The sequence below is a fragment of the Lepus europaeus genome, chromosome 1 (genome assembly GCF_033115175.1).
Source record: "Lepus europaeus isolate LE1 chromosome 1, mLepTim1.pri, whole genome shotgun sequence".
In the NCBI taxonomy this organism is placed as follows: Eukaryota; Metazoa; Chordata; class Mammalia; order Lagomorpha; family Leporidae; genus Lepus; species Lepus europaeus.
Genome location: NC_084827.1, coordinates 90,546,479 through 90,562,526, shown reverse-complemented (window position 1 = coordinate 90,562,526; position 16,048 = coordinate 90,546,479).

The window sequence follows — 16,048 nt, the reverse complement described above, 5'->3', positions numbered from 1 at the left end:
TTTATGTTGTACCTATTTTATAACAACAACAAAAAGATAGAAAAAAAAAAACAAGAAAGAAGGAAGTGTTTGATCATTGGGGTTGATCCCCTGACATTTGTTCCCCTCCCTTCCTATTGTGTAGCAATGAGCCTCAGATGGATCTCAGTCAAATGGGACCATACATCCTCTTTGCCAGTGATTGATTCAGAAATGAGCAGGAGGAAGTCAAGGAAATAAAGGCAAAGTTTGTCATATTTGAAATTATATTACCCATCCTTTCCCTCCCTAACTAGAGGATGGCATTCAACCTCTGGTGGAGAACCAGACTTGGAATGAAGCCAAAGTTGTGGGCAACAAAGCCCAGAGACTGGAAGCCCGGGTTCTAGATTACACGATAGAGTCAAACCCAAAGCCCACCTTACTGCAGGCTTCTTGTTCATGAGCCCACAACTGCCTACGCTTTGACTCTGTGACTTGCACCTGGAGGGGTCCTAACTTATGCATGAGGTTATGAGGACAGTAAGAGTTACAGGATGGAGGTCAGATGAACTTTACATGTCCAAGAACAGTAAGGAACCTAAGTGACCAGAGTGGAATTGATGAGAGATTACATCGAAGGGTAATTTGGTGAGGGACAGGTGTTTGGAATAATGATGAAGACACTATGTGGGATGCTCATATCATCTAATGAAGCACCTGGGTTCAAGCACGAGTTTCACTTCCAATCCAACAATGCTAATGTGCAGTCTGAGAGACAGCAAGGGATGGTTCAAGTATTTGAGTCCTTGTCACTCATGTAGGAGTCCTAGATGGAGTTCCAAACTTCCAGCTTTGACATGGCCCTGTCCTAGTTATTGCAGGCATTTGGTGAATTAACCAGTGAATGGTACATATACATATACATATACATATACATATACATATACATATTTGTCCTTATCATTATCATGATAGTGATGGGCATGGATTGATAGATCAGAAAATATTTATGAGGTATATATATGTGTGTGTGTGTTTGTGTGTGTGTGTGTATCCCTGCATTTCAAATAAAATAAAATAAATCAGTAGAAATGGTGGGAATGGAAAATTTTATGTTATATGTATTTACTACAGTCAAAGTAGTAGAGGGGCAGACATTTGGCTTAGTGGTTAATCAACTGATTAGGATGCCCATGTTCCATATCAGACTGCCTAGGTTCAAGTCCTGGCTCCAGCTCCCAATTCTGCTTCCTGCTAATGCAGAACCCAGGTCCCAGCTTCAGCCTGGCCCAGTCCTGGCCATTGTAGACATTTGAGGAGTGAACCAGTGAGAGGGAGTCCTCTGTCTGCCTCTGTATTTGACTCCCGGACTTTCAAACTAAAAACAGAGAAAGAGAAAAAAAAAAGAGAGAGAGAGAAAAGGTTTTTAAAAACCTTCCTAGGGGCTGGCTCTGTGGCGCAGCATGTAAAGCTTCCACCTGCCGTGCTCGAATCCCATATGGGCCAGTTTGTGTCCCGGCTACTCCACTTTTGATCCAGCTCTCTGCTATGGCCTGGGTAGCTGTAGAAGATGGCCCAAGTCCTTGGGCCCCTGCACCCATGTGGGAGACCTGGGGAAAGCTTTTGGCTCCTGGCTTATGGGTAGGCACAGCTCCAGCCATTGTGGCCAACTGGGAGGTGAACCAGCAGATGGAAGACCTCTCCTCTCTCTCTCTCTCTCTCTCTCTCTGCCACTCCCTCTCTCTGTGTGTAACTCTGACTTCCAAATAAATAAATAAACCTTTAAAAAAAAAACCCTTTCTAAATAGCCTTAGCCCATAGAACTCTTTCCCTTCTCAAGTTGTAGATCTCTCCAATTTGGCACCAAATCCAGCACTGATTGCAAGAACTTTCATATTGTTGTCTATACTATTCTCTAGCTCTTTTCACTTCACAGTTTATTTCTTTATGTTAAATGTTTTCTGAGGATGCCTTGCTCCTTTACTTATGTTGTGAAGATCCTGTAATACTTATGTGCCTCATAAATATTTTCTGATCTATCAATCCATGCCCATCACTATCATGATAATGGCCAGGACAAATGAATGAATATGTGAACCTGAAAGGAAAGAGGCTGTATTGTAGGCAGAACCTTGAGTTCAGGATAGTTCATTTTCCATTCCAGAGCACTGCTAACAAACTCTGTGACTTTGAGAAATGTATTCAACTTCTCTGAATATTTTTTGTACCCCATCTGTTGAAATAGTTCTAAAAATAGTATCGATTCTGAGTATGTGAGAATTGCAAGAGAAATATTTGAGAAAAATTCTTTGGAAATAAAGTCTGGAAGAGGCAGTGAAGACCTTAGGAGATTCACTCTTTCCCCACCCCCAAAAAAATGCAAAAAAAAAAATATAGAAAAGACCTGTGTTCATATAAAGTTACATTATTATTTCTTTTTTTTTTTATTTGACAGGTAGAGTTATAGACAGTGAGAGAGAGACAGAGAGAAAGGTCTTCCTTCCGTTGGTTCACCCCCTAAATGGCCGCTACAGCCAGTGCACTGCACCAATCCGAAGCCAGGAGCCAGGTACTTCCTCCTGGTCTCCCATGTGGGTACAGGGCCCAAGGACCTGGGCCATCCTCCACTGCTCTCCCGGGCCACAGCAGAGAGCTGGACTGGAAGAGGAGCAACCGGGACTAGAACCCGGCACCCATATGGGATGGGATTAACCAAGTGAGCTATGGCGCCAGCCCCGTTACATTATTATTTCAAAGTTGGTATAATGCCAGGCTCAAAGTAGTACCTCAATAAATGTCTTTCATATATCCATTCTTTATCCCATTCTTTCAACAAACATGGATTTTCAGTTGCAGAAATGAATCTGCAGGGGTCCTAGTAAATGAACCATTTATTGCAGAGAGTGCAAATTCCTGCTGCCTTCATGTTTGCTCCTGGCTCAATTAGCAGATGCAGTTTACTCTACACCGAGGGTGTCTGCCCAATCTTCTCCTTGACCCAACAAAGCCTCCACTAGGCAAGGGTTTGCAGATCCTTTGAGAGTGGTTACTCACTGATCCTGGTGAAGATTTAAAAACCCAAGGACCTCACCAGCTGGCACCGGGGCGGGGGTTGCGGGGTTGGGGGACAGCTCTAACAGACTGGAGTCCCCAGTCACAGTTTCTTCCAACCAGCAACACCTGCATGGCTCTGAACCTCACTGTGGACATGAAACTAAAAAAGGAAAGTGAGGATCACTCAAGTGACAATCAACTCTCATTTGGACCTACTTGAGCCTGGTAGAAATCAAGACCAAAGCCCATGAATTTTTCCATCTTTTTCTCCCCTGAGCTCCCAGAATCCTTTTCCGAGCACTCAGCTTCCCTTTATCCATTCCCACTCCTAGAGAGCAGTCTCTACTGTCAGTAAGAAGTGTAAATTGAAGCAATTATCTGGATTGTTCAAGGAAAAAAGGCTCAGAAATTCTCCTGCCTGAGTGATCTAGGTAATTGCTTCAATTTTCACATCAGCTCCCTGTCTCTTGGGCAGTCGCTGGGGTAGCCATTTAACTCGAACCCTGGGGTCTGCAGGTTACCGTGCCCGTCTAATCATTTCTGATTACCCAGGCTCAGCTCCATCCCTATAAGCACAAAAAATAGCTGACCCCAGTGAAGATTAAAAACTAAATAAGCAGATGAAATGATTTTAAGGATTTTGAAAAATCCCTTTAAAACTTGCAAAAATAATCTGTTGCCATGGAATAGAGTGTCTGGGTGTCTTTGAGAATTTGTCGCCTCAGTTCAAGATGTGCAGAGAGGCAGCTCAGCAGGGAAGCAGCAAAGTCTCTGTACCGTGGCATATGCTGCTGTGCAGGAGAAAGCCTCTCTCTTCCAGGAGAGCTTTTGCAATGACTGAGAGTCATTTGACTAGATTAAACCCGGAGTACATCCTGCAGAAAAATCATTCACAGCTCTGGGATGAATAAGATGGGAAACCATTGAGGCTAAGGTGGAAGAGGAAAAAAGAGAGAAAGGCCGAGCTCTACAGGCCGGGGGTAGGGTGGGGGCACCTGCAGCTGAGCATCAGCAGTCACAGCACCAGGCCTGCTGAGAAGCTGAAAGCGGTAGGCAAAGGCATCAAAGACCCCTGTCCTTTGGACTGATCAGCACAACCCAGGTGCCCTGAAAGTCACCTGCTTCCTCATCTTCCAGAAACTCTGTCTGCTTCATTCAAGCAGTGTTTGGACACAGAATTCAACATTGGTGGTTCCTCTGAAAATTCCTTGCCAGGAAAGCATTAAGAAGTAACAGAGGCACGGATGTTTGGCACAGCTGTTAATACACTGCTTGGGAGGCCCATAAACCATATTGCAGTGTCTGGGTTCCTTTCTGGCTCCACTTCTTTTTTATTTTTAAAAGACTTATTTATTTACTTGAAAGTCAAAGTTACAGCGGCCAGCACTGTGGCATGATGGGTAAAGCCGTCGCCTGCAGTGCTGGCATGCCATATGGGTGCCGGTTCAAGTCCCAGCAGTTCTACTTCCAATCCAGCTCTCTGCTATGGCCTGGGAAAGGAGTAGAAGATGGGCCAAGTCCTTGGGCCCCTGCACTTGCATGGGAGATAGGGAAGAAGCTCCTGGCACCTGGCTTAGGATATGCCAGGCTCTGACTGTTGTGGCCATTTTGGGAGTGAACCAGCAGATGGAAGACCTCTCTCTCTCTCTCTGCCTCTCTGTAACTATGCCTTTCAAATAAATAAATAAATCTAGAAAGAAAGAGAGAGAGAGAGAGAAACAAAGAAAGAGTTACAGAGAGAGAGAGAGAGAGAGAGAGAGATCTTCCATCTACTGGTCTACTCCCCAGATGGCCATAATGGCCAGGGCTGGGCCAGACCAAAGCCAGGAGCCAGCAGCTTCATTTGGGTCTCCTACTGGGTAGCATGGGCCCAGGCACTTGGGCCATCTTCTGCTGCTTTTCTCAGGCTATTAGCAGGAAGCTGGGTCAGAAGTGGAGCAACCAGGACACAAACAGGCATTGAGATGAGATGCGAGCATTGCAGGTGGCAGCCTTACCTGCTATAGCACAATGCCAGCCTCCTGACACCACTTCTGATACCAGCTTCCTGCTAATGTACATATTTGGAGACAGTAGAAGATGACCCAAGTACTTCAGTCCCTGCCACCCAAGTGGGAGATCACGGTTCAGTGGGAGATTGAGTTCAGTGCTCCTGGCTTCAGTCTGGTCCAGTCCTGGTTGTTGCAGGCATTTGGGGGACAAACCAGCAGGTAGAAATTATCTTTCTCTTTCTCTCTCTCTCATCTCTATGCCTTTCAAATAAATAAAGGAAGACCATTAAATTTTTCCAACATGAATTTAAAAAAAAAGAATGTAATGCAAACTTTACCAAAATGTACCAGGAAACAGATGAGAGATTTCTTTTGCACGCCTCACAATGAACTGCTTAAAAATCAGTAAGTAGGGGTGGGCATTTGGCACAACTCTTACGGTGTTGCTTGGGATGCCTGCATCCACTTCTAATTCCAGTGACCTGCTGACGCTCCCCCTTGGAGGCAGTAGGTGATGGCCCTGATGGTTTTGTCTCTGCCACCTCCATGGAGATGCGGATGGAGTTACAGGGTCCTGGCCTTGGCCTGGCCCAGATCTAGCTGTCATGGGCATCTGAGGAGTGAACCAGCAGATGACGTCTCTCTTTCTCTCTCCCTCCCTCCCTCCGTCCCTCCCTCTCTATCCCCCACCATCTGTGTTTCAGTTTCTGGGAAGGACTTGATGGGCTCAGCTCATATCAGGCTTGTCTCTGTTGGAGAAATCAACCTGACCCAGGACAACATTGTGCTCAACAATCATGGTTGACAGAAGTAATCCCTTGACTGAGTGGGTTGGGATGGGGAGGGTGTGTGGCCAGGTGCGGGGAAAGGGTGGAGAGACACTCAGAAAATGCCAGCATTGCTATCAGTTGTTCTCGGTGGGTAGTGGAAGCCATGAGGGGCCCTCATCCTTTCCCCTGTGGAACTGTGGAATTGCTGAGGCAGCAATGTTCAACCCCGTGTACCCACCATCAGAGCGCTCATTTCAGACTCAGTTCTCCCAGAGTCAGATGCTCTCACTGTCTGCTCCAGCCTGCCAACTTCCTGTGCCACACACATAAATTACCTAATGTCCAGACCTAACAGAGAGCCCTGCCATGGCCACCAGCCAGCCTACCACCAGCAGCCTCTGCTTCCGAAGCCAGCTGACTCACTGGTCCAGCTGCTTTGTGGACAGCTTAGGACTCTGAGTGTGGCTCTATTGTTTCATTAGATGACCCATTCCCTTTAGAGAGGAGGGAACAATTAAATTACCTTGGAATTAACTGGGTAAGACACTCTGAATTGACCCAGAAAAGAAATAAATTTGGGATAATACTTTAAAAATCCCAACCCTGTCATCATGAGTGAAGCTTCCAGACTCTGCTCGTCTAAGCACACAGCTGTGGGCAGGGCGACAGCTTGAGCCCAGTTGGCAAATGATTCCCCAGCCCTATTTGAAGGACTTCTTACTCCTACAAAACACGTATTGGCAACATTCGCCCTCCTAATTGTGATTAATGAAAACTGACAGTTTGTGCTGTTTCTTTGTCCACTTTTACTGGCATTCATTTGGCAACCTTAGCAAAATGCTAACAGTAGACTCACAATTTAAATCCTAGGTTCTGTTTTACTATCTTCAATCCATGCTATCTATACACACTCAGTTCATAAATAAGCATATAAATATGTATATATATATGTATATATATATACATGTGACTATATATTCTGATATACATACACACATAGACATTGGATAGACAGTATTGTGCCAGTGTTTCAAAAATTAATTTGTTTATTCATTCTTCCATAGATGTCTGTACAATGTCTTCCAGGTGCTAGACACTATACTAGGTGCTAGGGATGCAACAATGATGAGCCACACCTGACCCACGCCCTCAGGAGGTTTGTATTCCACTGGAGGTAAACAATAAGCAAATAAGTAGATGACATAGGGACCGGCACCATGGCTCATTTGGATAATCCTCCACCTGTGGCGCTGGCATCCCATATGGGCGCCAGTTCTAATCCCGGTTGCTCCTCTTCCAGTCCAGCTCTCCGCTGTGGCCCGGGAAGGCAGTGGAGGATGGCCCACGTGCTTGGGCTCCTGTACCCACATAGGAGACCAGGAGGAAGCACCTGGCTCCTGGCTTCGGATAGGCGTAGCTCCGGCCGTAGCGGCCATTTGGGGAGTGAACCAACGGAAGGAAGACCTTTCTCTCTGTCTCTTTCACTGTCTATAACTCTACCTGTCAAAAAAAAAAAAAAAAGTAGATGACATAAAAGGTCAAGCAGCTATAAGTGCCATGAAGGGAAAAGGAAGACAGGTGCAAGGCTAGAGAGGGAGGAATTTCCTATTCAGGAGCTCAAGAATTGAAACAAATTTAGAGAATGCTACAATCCTTAAATTCAGGCAGAAGAAATTTAGGGGAAAAGATACACATACGTACACATAAAAAAAATTTAAAAGAAAAAAAGAAGGAAAGGAGAAAGGATGTTAATTAGGAGTGTAACACTCTAAAACTTAGCAGCCTAAAACAACTGGCACGTTTATTTCTAACCAGTTCACGGATCAGCTGGGCAGTCCAGCTAACAGGCCAGGTTCAGCTGAGCTCGGCTGGACTGGCATACATGTCAGGGGATCAGCTGCTTCTGAGATGGTCTTGGCCCTTTTCCACGTGTATTCTCATCCCTCCATGAGTCTAGCCCAGGCATGTTCTCATACTGAGGTAGAGGTGCAAGAGTGAGCAAGCCCAATTGTGCCAGAGACCAAACGGAAATGTGCTTATACTCTTCCCAGCTCTGCTTACCTTGCATCTGGTAACATTGGCCAAATCAAGCTGTAAGGGTAAGCGCAGACAAGAGTCAGATGGGGCTGCAAAATTATATGGCCAAGACCATGGCTATTGAGTGAGTGTTGCTATTAAGACAACCCCCCCCCCCAACTCCTACAAGCCCCCATGTATAGGTTGAAGCCCTCACCCTCAAGATGTCTAAATGTGGAGATAGTCTTTAGGAGGTAACTCAAGCCAAACGAATTCAAAAGGATGGGTCCTTAATTCAATAGGACTGTGACTTTAAGAAAAGATGAGAGAAAGACACCCCACCACCACCAGGTAAGGACACAGTGAGAAGGGGACCATATGTGAGCCAGGAAGGGAGCCCTCACCAGAAACTAACTGTGCTGGCAACTTGATGCTGGATTCCCAGCTTCCAGAACTGAGAGAAAATGGATTTCTGTTGTTGAAGCCACTGAGTCTAAGGTATTTTGTTATGGCGAACTGAGCAGAGTGGGACAGGTGCGGACACACTGAGGCCTCTTCCTGGAGGCATTCACATCACCATTACCCCGTGGAGGAAAGGGGAAGGCGAGGGGGGAGGGAAAGAAGGAAGAAAGAGTGGGAGGAAGGAAGAAGGGATTAGGGGAGCTGAATTAATTTTTAAAATGGGTATAGTTGGAGACGTGAGTAAACGCCACTTTCCTTTATGTGAAAGTAGGTCATGTGCCCAGTGACTTGTCTGCAGCCGCCATCTGTGACCAGAGGCAGTCAGAAGGGGAAGGACACTGGGACCGGAGAGAGAGAAAGAGCCTGGGACTGACTCACTTTATTCTAAAAACAAATAGCAGTGATTCGGGGATTTTCCATGCATGGCACAAAACAAGCCATGTGGAAGGTTCTGTTCTGCCTGGAGAACTCTCATAACCTACTCTCCTCCTATCTCAAAACATCAAGGCAGCCTTAGGAAGAGATTTTAAAAGTAAAAAAGAGATCTTCCTACTCAACAGAGTCACCTATGGGCATTGGCCCTCCAGTCCTAGAATACAAACCTAAATGGACTATAATGAACAAACACATCTTAGTACATTTGGCTTCAGTTATTACAAGATTCCATTCAAAAGAAACATTTCATTCACTCGTTTAGTAAGACTGCATTTGTCCTAGGAAATTGTGCCTGTATCTCTGCAGACTATTCTAACAAAATAAAAAAAAAAAAGTATTCTTGGTACCATGGGAACCACTATGATAAGCAAGACATGGTTCCAGCCTTCCTGGAGTTTACCATCTAGTGGAGAAACACTGGAGGAAAGAACTGGATGTGTGCATATGAGATGAATTTTGGGCTTTTCTCCATACAAGGAGTGGACCTTGTATGGAGTGAAGCCACTGGATGAAGTTGGGGTCTCCTGTGGGTGGGGACATATCTGTCCTTAGCACCCTGCAAGAGGGAAGTGGGTCTTAGCAGGTAGGAGAAGGTTCCTGTTCCTTACAGGGCTCTCTGGAAGCTTGCATGTCAAGGGGTGTGCCCAGCAACCAGCCAAGAGGACACACCTGAGTCTCACTGGGAGCATTGACAGGGGGCTGTGGAAGGCTTTTGTGCCAGGACTGTGGCTGCATGTGAGGTTGCAGGTTGTGGCTGCATCTTTGGGCAGTCACTGTGGGTGGCTCTGTACACTCAGGGCTCCCTGATTCCCTGGAGAGGGTCATTGCTGCAGGATCTGTGCTCACACCAAGCACTTCACAGATCCTTTGTGTGGTTCTTATGGCAGTGTGCATTAATGTTGTTCCCACTGGGGCTAGCACTCAGGCATTGGTCTCCTTGGAGGAGAGGAAGTGAGTGTGAGACTACACCAACAGAGCTGATTAAACCTCCCCTCTAAGCCGGCGCCGCGGCTCAAAAGGTTAATCCTCCGCCTTGCGGTGCCGGCACACCGGGGTTCTAGTCCTGGTTGGGGCACCGGATTCTGTCCCAGTTGCCCCTCTTCCAGGCCAGCTCTCTGCTGTGGCCCGGGAGTGCAGTGGAGGATGGCCCAAGTGCTTGGGCCCTGCACCCCATGGGAGACCAGGAGAAGCACCTGGCTCCTGCCTTCGGATCAGCGCGGTGCGCCAGCCGCGGTGGCCATTGGAGGGTGAACCAACTGCAAAGGAAGACCTTTCTCTCTGTCTCTCTCTCTCACTCTCCACTATGCCTGTCAAAAACAAAACAAAACAAAACAAACCTCCCCTCTGAGAGAGAGAAGATTTATCAGGCCCAGCCCAATTTGGGAGTTACCATGGACACGCCTCTCACCCTAGAGCACTGAAAGGAGCTCCCTGGCTACACCCAGCACTTGCCTCAGGGTATTCACTGAAAGAGCAGACACTCCACTAAGCCACAGAGGCATAATCCAAAGATAAAAACCATCACAGAAAAAAAAAGCCAACAAGTATCTTCAGAAATGCCTAAAAATAAATGCAGCAATTCAAGAACCAAGAATAAGGAAGACACCATGATGCCTTCAAAGGAACACAACACTTCAATACTAGCATGTGAAAATGAAGAGATTGAAGAAATGCCAGAAACAGATTTCAAAAAATTGATCATAGAATTGTGTAGAAGTAGTCAAAAGCAAATCCATGAACTAAAGAAATCCATACATTTCATGGAAGAAAATTTTTTCACAAAACTGAGATTTTAAAGAGAAATCAAAATGAAATATTAGAAATGAAGAATTCAATAGAATAAATAAAAATTGCAGTGGAAAGCCTTAACACAGAATCAGTGAGGCAGAAGAAAGAATATCTGAGTTAGAAGGCAAATCTCTGGCAATTTTATAGTCAGACAAGAAGAAGAAGAAGAAGAAGAAGAAGAAGAAGAAGAAGAAGAAGAAGAAGAAGAAGAAGAAGAAGAAGAAGAAGAAGAAATTAGAAAACTAAAACAGTGTTGGAGATCTATGGGATACTATCAAATGACCCAACATATGGGTCTTGGGAGTTTCTGAAGGCATGGAAAGACAGAATGGATTAGAAAGAATTATAGAAAACTTCCATAATTTGGAGAAACAAGGGGACATCCAAGTACAGGAAGCACACAGAACTCCTAATAGATATGACCAGAAAAGATCCTCACCATGACACATTGTAGTCAAACTCTCCACAGTAAAACATAAAGAAGATTCTAAATGCATACAAGAGAAAGTCCAGATTACCTTCAGAGGAGCTCCAATTAGACTCACAGCCGACTTCTCATCAGAAACCCTACAGGTTATGAGAGAATGGTGAGATATATTCTAAGTCTTAAGAGAAAAAAACTGCCAACTCCCTACAAAGCTCTCATTTATGATTGAAGGTGAGATAAAGACCTTCCATAAGAAACACAAATTGAAAGAATTTGTCACCACTCATCCAGCCTTACAAAAGATGCTTAAGGATGTGCAACATACAAAGATACAGAAATATGGTCATCACTATGAAAGAAGGTGGAGGCAGAAAATCTCCTAGTAAAAGTACAAAGGAAATCCAAAGTAAACAATAGGCATATTTATGGAAAAACAGCAGGGTCAAGTCGTTATTTATCAATAGTCACCTTAAATGTAAATGGCCTCAGCTCTCCAGTTAAAAGATACAGACTGGGGCTGGTGCTGTGGCTCACTTGGTTAATCTTTTGCCTGCAGCATCAGCATCCCATATGGGTGCCAGGTTCCAGTCCTCTTCCAGTCCAGTTCTCTTCCTTCCAGTTGCTCCTCTTACAGTCCAGCTCTCTGCTGTGGCCTGGGAGGGCAATGGAGGATGGCCCAAGTGCTTGGGCCCCTGCACCCGCATGAGAGACCAGGAGGAAGCACCTGGCTCCTGGCTTCGGATAGGCGTAGCTCCAGCCGAGGTGGCCATTTGGGGAGTGAACCAACGGAAGGAAGACCTTTCTTTCTGTCTCTCTCTCTCTCTCTTTCTCTCTCTCTCACTGTCTAACTCTATCTGTCAAATAATAATAATAATAAAAAAGATACAGACTGGTTGAATGGAAAAAAAAAATCTATTATCTACCTACAAGAAGTATATCTCACCAACAAAGAAACATGCAGACCGAAAGTGAAAGGATAGAAAAAGATATTCCATGCTAACAGAAACCAAAAAAGAGCTGGTGTAGCCATCCTAATAGCAGACAAAATAGACTTTAACACAAAAATTGTTCAAAGAGACAAAGAAGGGCACTATGTAATGATTAAGGGATAAATTCAACAGGAAGATGTGGCTATTATAAACATATACGCACCTAATTACAGGGTGCCTGGCTACTTAAAAGAAATGTTAATGGATTTAAAGGGAGAAATAGACCCCAACACAGTAATAATGGGGGACTTCAATACCCCACTTCAGCAGTGGACAGACCAACCAGTGAGAAAATCAGCAAGGAAACAACAGTTAGTCGATGCTATAGACCAAATGGACCTAATGGATATCTACAGAACTTTACAACCTACAGTTGCAGAACACACATTATTTTCAGCAGCATGAACTTTCTCTAGGATAGTCCACATGCTAGGAGAGAAATGGTCATTTTCCTTAAATTGGCAATAAGGAGAGTAAAGCTCCGTCTCTGGAACTGGACTGCAGAGTTGCAGCTCCACTTCATAGCTGAGCAAGTCTGGGCAAGTGGTCTAACCTCTCTGTGACTCGATTTCCTCATCAGTAAAATGGAGATAATAATTGTGCTGTTTCAAATCTACTATTAATGAGGTGAAAGAACAAGTGTTACATTATTGTTTACTAGCAACTCTCAGTCACACTCCATCACCTGCCCTGAAACTTGGCCTCAAGCCCTGAGTGTCACAAATTCTTCCATAAAAGCAGTTCCATGACCTCCTAATGCCCATCCCTTTGATTAACACAGGCATTCAATGCAAGTTCATGGCCTAGAACCTGTGCTAGCTCTTCCATCGTTATTGTCCGCTCCCTAGTTAGGAGCTTTTTCTCCAAAAACAACCCTAGTCTGCAAGGATATGTCAGCATTCAACAAAGAAAGCATTTTGCAACCTTAAATTCTGAGAAAGTTTAGCTCCTTGGAACTAGTTTCAAACACTTTCATTTAGAAGAGAACTTTTGCTCTGCATGTATACAACTAAGATTTTCACTTGAGTGTAACATCAGGACAAAAGAATAACTTTTACAAGAAAGATTTCAAATGAACTGTTTTTAAAAATTTTTTTAATTGTAAATCTTCAGAAATACTGGGATCTCAGTTTGGGTATACCAGATATAGCTATCTACCCTCTTCGTATTCCAAAGGCTTTTAGAAAATGCAGTGGTAGCATCTGCACAAGTTTTCCGTTGGAATCAAAGGATGACAAGGGCCTGGAGGTGTCTAGAATCGAGAGACAGCAAAAGATTCAGCAGGGATCCCAAGCTATGGATAGCTTAGGATAGGTTACCTAATATTGTTTTATACTCTCTGTTTATGTCCCCTTTGTTCCCCTGAGCTTCCAGTAACATTTTCCAAAAACCTTCTAGCCTGTTCTCAACTGTACCAAATGGAATCGAGCAAACAGTTCTATGCCCTAATACTTAAGCTGAGGTCCCGGAGGCCAGCCTGTGGGTGTAAGAGCGATCTGTGAAAAAGTCCCAGGAGGAAAGTGAATCTCAGTAGGAGTCAGTGCTTTGAGGTCCAGCCAGCACTCTCTACTTGGTGAGTCCTCCCCCGTAGCCAGCCTTAGAGCGTCTGGGCTAGATTTTATTAGGCTGGCCATCTGGTTCCCTTACAGCATAAACCCAAATAACATTAATAAAAGAGAGAATGTCATGCTATGAATCAGTACCATGGGGAGTTAAATGTGAGGGTTATGAAAATTCACGGAAAGAAGAAGCCATTCCTAGCTGCCAAGGAATGAGGCAAGACATCATAGGGGAGGTGACATCTGAGAAGAAATAGTGGCTTCTGCACACATGGATTCACATTCTTTAAGAAGGCAATCCAGAACTGATGCTGTACCTCCAGGAGGTCACACAGGACCCAGTAACAAGCAAAGAGGATTTCACTTCTGCTCTGCTAGCCTCAGTGTGGTGAAAGTGACTTCCACCCTTAAAGTTGTTTCATTGTGTAATATGACTGCGAGTGCACCAGCCATCAAAGCCATAGTCTAAGCAACAAGAAAGGCATAGGGTCACAATCTTGTCTGAATATCTCCCTTTAAGCAACGTCCCTGCAAGATGCCAGAAACATTTCCACTTACAACTGATTGGTCAGAACTCACTCCCATAGGCACACCTAGCTGCTGTAGTCCAGCTGAGTGTATCACTACTCCAAATGACACTGAGAGCCAGTGCTTGCAGAGGAGGGGCAAATGAACATTAAATCTCAACTAGTCATCCCTGGACAGAAATTCTTAAAGTTTCTAACCAAAGTCATAATATTAATTGAAATGCCCCCAAGGAAAGCCACCTCATCAGCAGGGGCCAAAGCAGAGGATTGGACAGGAATTCTACTTCCAGTTTCGTAGGATAAGGAGATCTGTGGACCATTCTCCAGCAGATCAAGCAAAGCTGCTGACAGCTATTTAACAAAAAACACTTGAAGTCTGGAAATCGTCCTAAGGGCATCCAACAATTAAAGACGTATTTAAGGAAACCTATAAAACTCAGTATCTTCTGCTGCCTTCCCAGGTCCATTAGCAGAGAGCTTGATGGAAAGTGGGACAGCTGGGGCTGGCGCTGTGGCGTAGCGGGTAAAGCTGCCACCTGCAGTGCCAGGATCCCATATGGGCATTGGTTCTAGTCCCAGTTACTCCTCTTCCAGTCCAGCTCTCTGTTGCGGCCCGGGAGGGCAGCGGAGGATGGCCCAAGTCCTTGGGCTCCTGCACCTGCGTGGGAGACCTGGAAGAAGATCCTGGCTCCTGGCTCCTGGCTTTGGATTGGCACAGCTTCAGCGGTTGTGGTCAACTGGGGAGTGAACCAGTGGATGGAAGACTCCTCTCTCTCTCTCTCTCCCTCCCTCTCTCTCTCTCTCTCTCTGCCTCTCCTTCTCTCTGTGTGTAACTCTGACTTTCAGGTAAATAAATAAATTAAAAAAAACAAAACAAAACAAAGAAAGTGGAGCAGCCAGGACATGAACTGGCACCCATATGGGATGCTGGCATTGCAGGTGGCAGCTTTACCTGTTATACCACAACACGGGTAATAAATTTTTTAAATTAAATTTTTAAAAATTTAATTATAAGAAAGATCTCAGCAAAGATAAAAACACAAATAAAAATAAAACCTGATATTATTATAATTACATGCTATTATAAATATTTTGTGGCTTATTATATTAGACACTAGTGCCATTAAAAAGTACTAATTTAGGAGTGGGTATTTAACCTAGGGATTGAGACACCAGTTGAAGTGAAATGGGCACTATGAGAAACAGTGACTTGATCAGCTCTTGTCCTGACTGTTGATGTACAATGTAAATCTTTATCCATTTTAGTATTTTTTTTGTTCTAGTACTAGCGGTTGAACTCTGTAATTAACACACAATTATTCTTAGGTGTTTAAATTTAACTGAAAAGTGATCCCTGTTAAATATAAGAGTGGGAAAAAGAGAGGGAGGAGATGTACCATTTGGGGCATGCTCAATCGGACTTGCCCCAAATGGTGGAGTTAGAAACGTGCCAGGCGGCCGGCGCCGTGGCTCAACAGGCTAATCCTCCGCCTTGCGGCGCCGGCACACCGGGTTCTAGTCCCGGTCGGGGCACCGATCCTGTCCCGGTTGCCCCTCTTCCAGGCCAACTCTCTGCTGTGGCCAGGGAGTGCAGTGGAGGATAGCCCAAGTGTTTGGGCTCTGCACCCCATGGGAGACCAGGATAAGCACCTGGCTCCTGCCATCGGATCAGCGCGGTGCGCCGGCCGCAGCGCGCTACCACGGCGGCCATTGGAGGGTGAACCAACGGCAAAAGGAAGACCTTTCTCTCTGTCTCTCTCTCTCTCACTGTCCACTCTGCCTGTCAAAAATAAAAAAAAAAAAAAAAAAGAAACGTGCCAGGGAATTCCAATACAATCCCATCAAGGTGGCATGTACCAATGCCATCTCACTAGTCCAAGTGATCATCTTCAGTTCACAATTGATCACACTGCTAGGTCTAAGAGTCAAAGGGATCACAAAAACAAGACTAGAGTCTGCTAATACTAACTGATAGAACCAAAAAGGGAGAGAACGATCCAACATGGGAAGTGGGAGACACAGCAGACTCATAGAATGGCAGATATCCTAAATAGCACTCTGGCCCCAGA